The following is a 10,626-nucleotide window of genomic DNA, read 5'->3' as shown; positions in this document are numbered from 1 at the left end:
TATCCCCTTTTGGCAAATTAATGATAAGTGTCTCTCAGTCTTCATAAAACTGTTCTTTGACCTAATCAGACACAGTCATGGTGAGAGCACATGATGGTGGTATGGTAATTTGCTGCAAATGACAATCATATTGTTAAGAGCACGTGTTTCACTCCTTTTGGGAGGTACACAAGTTGTTGACTAGATTAGTTTTGATTTCAAAACCCACATCAGTTTCATGGACATAGGGGAGCTTCTCATCACTGCAGGTATTCTAGAAAAACATGTATCCATCTCTGATTTTGCTAGCTGGCCTTCATTGGCCAACCTTCTTTCACTCAGGGCTATAGATTAGATGTGATGACTTCTGAGTTTTCTCATGTTCAAACTATTTGACTTTCAGGTCTACCAGATTTCATGTTGTCCAGAAGCCTGGATATATTTCATGTTCCAGTGGTTAATGAAATCATCTTTGCAAAAGATTTTGCACACTTTTTGTGTTTTGACTGTAGTATAGGATCCATTCCAGTTATGGTGAACAGGCTACACTTAGATTAGGTGAAGAAGACAACTTTGAGGATGCCTTTTCCAGCTGCTTTCTCATACTAGGATGTGAGCAGTGAAGTCCTTAGTAAAAGGAGCTCATATATCCCGGGGGCTGCTGAATCCCACTGCTCCTTCAGTGCAGTGAGAAGATGATGGTATGGCTCAACCCTGCTGTGTGCAGGATTTTGACTGGAGCTCCCAGTGCATCTTAACCTGCTGCTTCATCATTTCCCTGTCACCCTAGAACTTTGAGGAAGGCAAAAATGATTAAAAAAAGATATGGATGATGTCTTTTGACATTGGATTTAAATGAGGCAGAGTTGCTGGAAGTAGTCAGTCTCAGTCTCTTTTAGAATCATGTGAGTCCAAAGGTAATATGAAAGTCTCACAACTGGTTCAGTGCTCTATTCATCATATCATGCTGTGTCCTATGCAGGTCAAGCAGGGAACAGATTGATTTCATGTAACCTTAGAGAAGACTCATTGCAATCCTTCTCCCATAGCTCCAGGGCTATTCTTTGAGACACAGGCACCAAACTCAGGAAGATATTTCATAGTCATAAAGTGAATCCTGGTTTTCTAGTGATGAGCATCCTTAAGGCTCCTTTCATGTCCTTGTTCCTTAGGCTGTAGATAAAAGGGTTCAACATAGGAGTGACCATAGTGTACATCACAGTTGCTGCTATATCTTGTTGGGCTGTGTGGGTGGATGTGGGGCTGAAGTACACTCCAATGATTGTCCCATAGAAGAGACAGACCACAGTGAGGTGGGATCCACAGGTGGAGAAAACCTTCTGTTTCCCACTCACAGATGAGATTTTCAGCACAGCTATGAAAATGTGAATGTAGGACATCAGTATTCCAATGAAGGGGAGAAATGTTGTTAAGGATCCCATTGTGCAGATCATCAACTCATTCATGAATGTGTCTGAGCAGGCCATCTTCAGTAGGCAACTGAGATCACAGAAAAAATGAGGGATTTCATTGTGGCCACAGAATGAGAGCTGAGTCAACAAGATGGTGTGTGTGAGAACAGTATTATAGGCCCAAAACCAAGACACTCCTACAAGAAGGGCACAAACTTTTGGAGTCATGACTGTGTTGTAGTGCAATGGTGCACAAATAGCCACATAGCGGTCATAAGCCATGGTGGTGAGGATGAGACTATCTATTCCCTCGAACCAAAGGAAGAAGAATGCTTGTGTCAGGCTGCCAGTGTAAGGAATTGTTCTGTTTTTAATTATTCAGCATCCTGGGGACGGTGGTGGAGGTGAAACATGTCGAGAAAAGACAAGTTACTGAGGAAGAAGTACATGGGGGTGTGAAGGCGAGAGTCAGAGTAAATAGTCAGTGTGATGAGCAGATTCCCCAGCCCTGAGATCAGGTACATAAAGAGAAACAAGAAGAACAAGATCCTTTCCTGTTGTGGCTAATCTGAAAGGCCCAGTAGGATGAACTCGGAGACTCTGGACTGATTTCTCCCTTCCATGTGTCTGTTTGGAAGCAAATATTGAATGAAATAAGCATTTAGAACAACCCATTCAAGGCTGATTTGAAAGTCTTTGATGAATAAAATCAGTAAAAACAGATTTAGAAGAAAATGGAAGAGTACAAGAACAAGAAAACATACTTCTCATAGTTTGAGATCTAAAATAAACAAAAAATTCATGGCAATATATGTGACAAAAGGATCATTCTCCAGCTGATACATCATAATACATAAACAAAAGTTTTCAGAAGAATTATAAGCTTTTAATGAGTTCATCAAAGCACACTTCAGATCAATACATTGAAAAGAAATGTAAATTAGGTGAACTGTGGTATCCTGAAAATTGGCAGAAATAAGCAAAATTAGAAATGGTCTGTGCTGGAGAGACTGAGGGAAAATAGGCAAGCGGTAGCTTTGTTAATGGGGCAGTGAAGCGATCCAAACAGGTTTGTTTTCAATTAGGAATTGTGCAAGTATAAAGAGGAAGAAAGGCTAACGTCATAAAGAGTTGTAAGCAAACCAAGTCAAGCAACGGAATTTACATGTGTTGCTCTGTATAATAGGAGACCATTGGAGTTCACTGAGAAGGGGGTGATCACGGTCAGATTTAACTTTGCAAAAATCACGTTGGTGAGAATAGTGTGCATACCAGCAGCCTTGGTTTTTGTATGACATTATCTATTTATTTTTCTTTCTTCAAAGCTAAGATTCATTCAGGAGAGGTGGGTTTAGAAGTGTTTGTGGTTTAAAGACAAAAGGTACCAAAACTAATATGTGTACATATATATATATATGTATATATATATATGTATATGCTTTTTCAAAAAGTCAGTTTGAGGATCTATTTTATCAAGTTTATCATGGGCACACAAAAGTTTAGTTCAGGCTTTTCTGGGCTCTGAGAGACTCAGTAAGTAGAATGCATGCTCTGATAGTTCCAAGATGGAAAAATCTTCAGTTATAGGAATGAAATTCTTTTTTTTTTTTTACAAAGGATTTTTATTTAATCATGAAAAGAAATTAAAAAACAAATATAAACACATTGAGTATAGCATCCAACAGGCTGAAAGGAAAATAAAAAGCCCAAAGTAACAAAATTTCAAAGATATGAAAAGAGGAAAGCAATTAATTTTTTATTGTTGTTACTGATTCATTAATTCACTTTAGCTCTACTTTGTTAAATGTTAAATATTTCACATGTTTAATTCTAATTTTGAATATGTTTATTATTTGTATTTGATATCTTTAAAAACAATGAAGTAAGCCTTCTGCCTTCTTGATCCTGGACAAGTCACAACCCCAATTGCCTCATAAACAAATAAGGCAGTGATAAAATATGAACTGAAATTATTCTAGCATCACTTAATTAGATTAAAAAACACACAGGTAGAGGCTCAATTATTCTGTTCTCTGCACACAAATGCAATTTCTATAACTTGAAAGCAAAAAGGTAGGAAACAGGAAGATTCAAAATTTCTTGGTCAGGAAAAACTAGGATCACAAAATAATGTTTGTACCTACACCCTCAAATAAATACAGAACTTTGGTTCTGATTAATGAAAATAATGATTCCCTGTGAAGGTCATATTTGAAAGAATTCAAAGGATTTTGAGTTATGACTATGTAAAATATAGTAACTGGTTGCATCCTAACGAAAATAGATAATGTGAATTCAATTAATTCAATTCAGATGGAAATTCATCATTCAGTGTAATTGGAACCTACCTGTATTAAAAAAAAATCTCAGTATTTATTGTATATAATTCACCACAGCAGGAACTCAACAAAAGCTGCTTGGTAAATCTGATAGAATTTAGTTGTCTAAAAATTTTAAGAAAGCAATTTTTATTTTTTTTGTGAGCGATCACTTTTATTTATTTATTTATTAATTTTTTTTCTTTCTTTATTTATTTAACTTTTAACATTCATTTTCACAAAATTTTGGGTTCCAAATTTTCTCCCCTTTTGTCCCCTCGCAAATTTCTCCCCTTTTGTCCCCTCCCCCCACCCCCAAACACCGAGCATTTTAATTGCCCCTATCACCAATCTGCTCTCTCTTCTATCATCCCCCTCTGCTCTTGTCTCCATCTTCTCATTTGTCCTGTAGGGCCAGATAACTTTCTATACCCCTTTACCTGTATTTCTTATCTCCTAGTGGCAAGAACAGTACTCGACAGTTGTTCCTAAGACTTTGAGTTCCAACTTCTCTTCATCCCTCCCTCCCCACCCATTCCCTTTGGGAGGGCAAGAAGGCCATATCTGTGTAGTTTTGCAAATGACTTCCATAATAGTCGTGTTGTGTTAGACTAACTATATTTCCCTCCATCCTATCCTGCCCCCCATTGCTTCTATTCTCTCTTTTGATCCTGTCCCTCCCCAAGAGTGTTGACTTCAGATTGCTCCCTCCTCCTATTGCCCTTCCTTCCATCATTCCCCCCACCCTGCTTATCCCCTTCTCCCCCACTTTCCTGTATCGTAAGATAGGTTTTCATACCAAAATGAGTGTGCATTTTATTCCTTCCTTGAGTCAAGTGTGATGAGAGTAAACTTCATGTTTTTCTCTCACCTCCCCTCTTTTTCCCTCCACTAAAAAGTCTTTTGCCTGCCTGTTTTACGAGAGATAATTTGCCCCATTCCATTTCTCCCTTTCTCCTCCCAATATATTTCTCTCTCACCGCTTAATTTCATTTTTTTAAAGATATCATCCCATCCTATTCCATTGACTCTGTGCTCTCTGTCTCTGTATGTGAGTGCATGTGTGTGTGTGTGTGTGTGTGTGTGTGCATGTGTGTGTGTATGTAATCCCACTAACTACCCAGATACTGAAAAGTTTCAAGAGTTACAAATATTGTCTTTCCATGTAGGAATGTAAACAGTTCAACTTTAGTAAAGTCCTTTATGACTTCTCTTTGCTGTTTACCTTTTCATGCTTCTCTTCGTTCTTGTGTTTGAAAGTCAAATTTTCCTTTCAGCTCTGGTCTTTTCATCAAGAATGTTTGAAAGTCCTCGATTTCATTGAAAGACCATTTTTCCCCCTGAAGTATTGTACTCAGTTTTGCTGGGTAGGTGATTCTTGGTTTTAGTCCTAGTTCCTTTGACTTCTGGAATATCCTATTCCATGCCCTTCTATCCTTTAATACAGAAGTTGCTAGATCTTGTGTTATCCTGATTGTATTTCCACAATACTTGAATTGTTTCTTTCTAGATGCTTGCAATATTTTCTCCTTGACCAGGGAACTCTGGAATTTGGCTACAATGTTCCTAGGAGTTTCTCTTTTTGGATCTCTTTCAGTGGTGATCGGTGAATTCCTTGGATACTTATTTTTCCCCCTGGTTCTAGAATATGAGGGGAGTTTTCCTTGATAATTTCATGAAAGATGATGTCTAGGCTCTTTTTTGGATCATGGCTTTCAGATAGTCCCACAATTTTTAAATTGTCTCTCCTGAATCTATTTTCCAGGTCAATTGTTTTTCCAATGAGATATTTGACATTATCTTCCATTTTTTTATTCTTTTGGTTTTATTTTGTGATTTCTTGGTTTCTCATAAAGTCATTAGCCTCCATCTGTGCCATTCTAATTTTGTAAGAACTATTTTCTTCAGTGAGCTTTTAAACCTCTGTTTCCATTTGGCTAATTCTGCTTTTGAAAGCATTCTTTTCCTCATTGGCTTTTTGAACCTCTTTTGCCAATTGAGTTAGCCTATTTTTCAAGGTGTTATTTTCTTCAGCATGTTTTTGGGTTTCCTTTAGCAAGGTGTTGAGCTGCTTTTCATGCTTTTCCTGCATCTCTCTCATTTCTCTTCCCAGTTTTTCCTCCACCTCTCTTACTTGATTTTCAAAATCCTTTTTGAGCTCTTCCATGGCCTGAGCCCGTGGAATATTTATTTTGGATTTTTGGGATACAAAAGCCTTGACTTCTGTGTCTTTCCCTGATGGTAAGCATTGTTCTTCCTCATCTGAAAGGAAGGAGGAGATACCTGTTCACCAAGAAAGTAGCCTTCTATGGTCTTATTTTTTCCCCTTTTCTGGGCATTTTCCCAGCCAGTGACTTGACTTCTGAGCTTCCTTTTCACACCCACCTTGCCTCCACATACGCCCAGCCGGCAATTGGGGTCTGAGATTCAAATGCTGCTTCCCAGCCTCAGGACTTTGGGCGGGGGCAGGGCTGCTATTCAGTGTGAGATTAAGTTCAGGTGCTCAGATGGGGGCAGGACTGCCTCACTGGGCTCAGTTCCCTCAGGGGATTTATGTGGAGACCTTCAACAATGGATCCGAGCTCCTGCCTGCTTTGGGAGCCCCTGTCCACAGCCACCCCCGCTGCTGCCTCCCGAGGGGGCCTGAGCCATGGGGACACCCCACTCCCCTCTCGACCAGCCAAAGAGACCCTCTCACCGACCTTCAGCACCTGTGGGTGGAGGGACCTGCGTGGCTGCTGGAGATTCTGTCCCTGAAGCCTGCTCGGATCTGCTCCTCTCAGTGCCATGTGGCCGAGGCAGGGCTGGGCTCTGCTCCGGTCCAGGACACGATGGACCTTTTGTGTTGGTTTTTCAGAGCTCTTTGTAACAGAAATCTCCTCTACTCCCTTTTCCTGTGGCTTCTGCTGCTCCAGAATTTGTTGGGAGTTCTTCTTTACAGGTATTTTATGGGCTGTGGGTTTTGGAGCTAGCATATGTATGTCTTTCTACTCTGCCATCTTGGCTCCTCCCCTAAAATAAGGATTCTTAATATTTCTTTTATCTTGGGATTCCTTTTCTTAGAAGTAATGTGAATTCTTTGTATTCTTCTCAGAATAAGATTTTTAGATAGATCTAATTAGTGAAGGAAATGCTAAATTTCAGTTAGAGGTTAGTGACAATAGAGATGTGAATTTGTCCTATTACATTTTACAGCTCATTTCAAAACTATCCATGGATCCCTAGGTTAAATCCCTCTGCTGCAAACATGTCATCAATTTGTCCTGCTTTCTCCATTCTCACACATGGTTTCTGTCCTGGATCAGATCCTCATCACTTCTCCCCTCAGGTATTACAATAGTTTCCTAACTAGTCTCATGTCCTCTAGTCTTTTCCCTCTTTAATTCATTCTTCTAAAAGCCGCCAAATAATTATTCCTACAATACCCGTTTATTCATATCCCTCTCCTCCCTAAAAAGTATTAGTGGCTCCCTATTTGCATTAGGATGACACAGTCCACCATCACTGGGGAAATTATGTGAGGGAAACATCTAAGGCTAGATATGAATTCATATTGTCCTGATTTTAGATGTAGTGCTCTATCCACTGGACCCCTAGCTGTGTCTGTAAAAGTGTCCCCATCATGGCCACATGGGCAATAACTCTCTGAGAATTTGAATTCAGTTTTAGCAGTTCGAAATCAGGATCCCATTCATTATATTATGTGAAAGACAACCAGATTCTTTGAGTTGAAATGGTGGTATTTATTTTTTACTCTAAGGTAATAGACAGGAGTCATTTAATTTTTGGATGGACTGGAGATGTGTTCAAAAAGGGAGCAGGAAAGTGCTGATCCTGACTGAAAATGAGAAAAGGACAATTTCTCTGTTCCTTTCCAGAAATTGTATTCTTCTCTAAAGCTCAGATTTGGAAAATAGAGGTAACATCTGGTAATTGATAGAACATTGTCACATCTTTCGGGAGATTTGGGTTCCTGCCTCAGAAATTCCCATAAAGTGCAGTGTGACCTGAATCCATTCATTTTTGCACCAGGTATTTGATATACTTTAACAAGGTGATCTCTCAGGTTCTTCCTATGTCTGATATTCTACTATAAAACTTGTTATGATCTTTGATATTCCAGCTCTAGAATATATTTTTTCTGAAGTCCTTCCCATTTTGTGAGAGATTGGAATTGTCTGCACTTTGTGCTCTTCTCTCTGATTTTTCTCTAATTAGTGATCTCTTTTGGGTCTCCCATTCTCTATTCTCCGGTGTCCATGCTCGTGGATGCCTCCTGTCTCCATTCTTTGCTCTAAAGTTCCTCCCTCATCTAAATCCTTTGACCTTTGATACCATCCCATCCTAGAATCTTTGACCTCACTTCTGTCACTAACACAACTACGTTTTTGAGTTGTTGAATTCCTTGTTGTTAGTCTTCTTGTGGTCAAGCCAGGTCCAGATCCCCTTTGTCCAGAATCCCTACAGATTCTGAATTGGGATGGCAATAGTTCATTATCACTTTTCTTCTAAGCTAATCTTCCTTGTTTTTACCAGGAAAAGAGAGGGACAATTTGAATTTGGAATTATAGTCCTTTTAGAAAGAAAATGCCACATCCCTTCATAAAGGAAATTAACAGTAACACACGTGATTCCACCCTTAACCCCGGCCACATTTCAATGTCATACTTGCTTACTTCATTGCTCTCCTGGACATATATGATCCTCTATATCCTTTCTTTGGGGGAAGCAATGGATAGAGCACTAGTCCTGGAGTCATGAAGACTCATTTTCCTGAGTTCAAACCTGACCTTAGGTAAGGACAAGTCCTTTAACGATATTTGCCTCAGTTTCCCCATATGTAAAATGAATCAGAGAAGGAAATGGCAAGTCACTCCAGTATCTCTACCAAGGAACCCCAAAATTCGGTCATGGAGGATGAGACAAGACTGTAAAATGATACAAGAGCAACGGCAAAAACAATAACAACCATCCCCTCTTTGTACCTTTGCACTGGCTGTGCCTCCTGCCTGTTATGCTCTACCTTCTCATTCCGTCGTCTTGGAATCCCTTGTTTTCTTCCAAGTTCGGCTCAAGCCACTTTTTACATGCAGCTTCTCTTGGTACTCCCGTCGGTAAGCATTCTAATCTCTCCCAAACACTTTGTGTTTATTTTGTATTTATTCTGAATATATTTATATACATACATGTTGTCTCCTCAGTTAGAATGCAAACTCTATGCAGGTCGGGGCCTTTTGATGATTGTGTTATATCTCCATCACTAAGCACACAGTGCCTGGCACAGCTTAACTTCTTACTAACTGTTGACTGATTCTAAGTTGTCTTCTGTTTTAAACATTCTGTGTTCAATGTTCCAAGGTCCTGTCAGTTTTCTAGGAAGACTCGAGGATAGAGGACTGGGCATGGAGTCAGGATGATCTGACTTGAAATCTAACACTGACTGGGTGACCCTGGGCAAGTCACTTAATCTCTGTCTGTCTGTTACTTCAACCGTAAAATGGAGAAAATAACAGCACTTACCTCCAAATGTTGTTATATGGATCAAAGGAGATACTGTTTGTAAAGTACTAGCACAATGCTTGGCACACAGTAGGTGTCATATAAATGCTTATTCCTTTCCCTCTCCCATCTTCCACTAACATTAAAAAATCTGTATCCTATGTCTTAAGGTCCTTCTAAGTTTGAATGTATTATGTTCTAAGATCTTCTCTAGCCCTGTGAATCTCTGGTGTTCTAGGTTTTAAATCTCTTTGATCTTGAACATATTATTTTCTTAGAGTAAAAATCTTGATATCTTTTTCAGTCCAATTTTCTCATACGTCCTTTCCAGTCTGACATTCTATGTTCCATGGGCCCTTCAGTTCTGCTGTTTCTCTCTGTTCTCAAGTCCATTGTAGGACTAAATTTCTCTGATTTTATGAGGCTTGGTCACAATACTACTTGATGTGAGATTTCTTCCTTGAAATAAACAGAAAGTACCTTCTGTAGATACTCCTCTTTGGTTGTTTGTTTTGGAGCTTTTTTTTTTTCTCCTGAGAGACTCAGCTATGTTTCCTCACAGCTGAGAGTTTCGGCCAGGGAGCTAGCTCAAGCTGTGGGTTTTTACAGATGAAAGAGGTCTTGAGATTTGTGCATGAGAACAGGGTTCAGCTCTGTGTCCAACGAAGTGCATTTGAGGATCATTGTAGGTACTTTTATAGGAAGTCCCTGTATCTTAGGCTCTAATTCCCTGAGCTCCTTGTTAAAGATAAACACCAAGTAATGGTCCATTCTCTAGGCCAGTTCCTTAGTGCTAGAGCTTGTTTGAGGGAAGAAATTGGCCCAAGTTCATTTTATTTTCACAATGCTACTGTGTTAGAAATATTGATATCTCCACAATGGAAAATACTATGCACATCCAGAGAAGGAAGTATGGAGTCTGTAGATCAAAGCATAGTATTTTCACTTTTGCTTCTTTTTTAGTGACTTTTCTCTTTTGTTGTGTTTCTTCTTTCACCACATGACTAATGTGGAAATGTTTGATGTGATTGCTTGCTTTCTTGAGTTGGGGTGATGGGATGGAAAGAAGGAGAAAAACTATGGTACTCAAATTTTATAAAAAATGATGGTTGAAAACTATCTTTACATGTAATTGGAAATATTAAAGTAGAATTTCAAGAAAAAAGTATTGAAATTTGTGTTTCATTCTCTTTTCTTTTTAGTAAATAATTTATTTATTTTCACTTTTCTACAATCACTTCCATAAATCTTAGATTTTCTCTCCCTCCCTTCCACCTCTCACCCTGAGACGACATGCAATCTTAAATGGGTTCTACAGCTACATTGTTTTCCATCACATTTTCACATTAGTCATATTGCATAGAAGATTTTTTCCCCCCACATCTCAGGTTTCTTTTTTCAAGATGATAGAGGAGTGG

General features: G+C 39.1%; 1 pseudogene; it reads right to left on the bottom strand.

The window, feature by feature from the left end:
* Window positions 1-1,082: 1,082 nt before the first annotated feature.
* On the bottom strand, window positions 1,083-2,014 carry LOC140498153 (olfactory receptor 1f45-like; annotated as a pseudogene).
* Window positions 2,015-10,626: the final 8,612 nt, after the last annotated feature.

Source organism: Notamacropus eugenii, chromosome 4, assembly GCF_028372415.1.
Source record: "Notamacropus eugenii isolate mMacEug1 chromosome 4, mMacEug1.pri_v2, whole genome shotgun sequence".
Taxonomy (NCBI): domain Eukaryota; kingdom Metazoa; phylum Chordata; class Mammalia; order Diprotodontia; family Macropodidae; genus Notamacropus; species Notamacropus eugenii.
The sequence above is the reverse complement of the archived record's forward strand: the minus strand, read 5'-3'. Positions and strand labels throughout refer to the sequence as shown.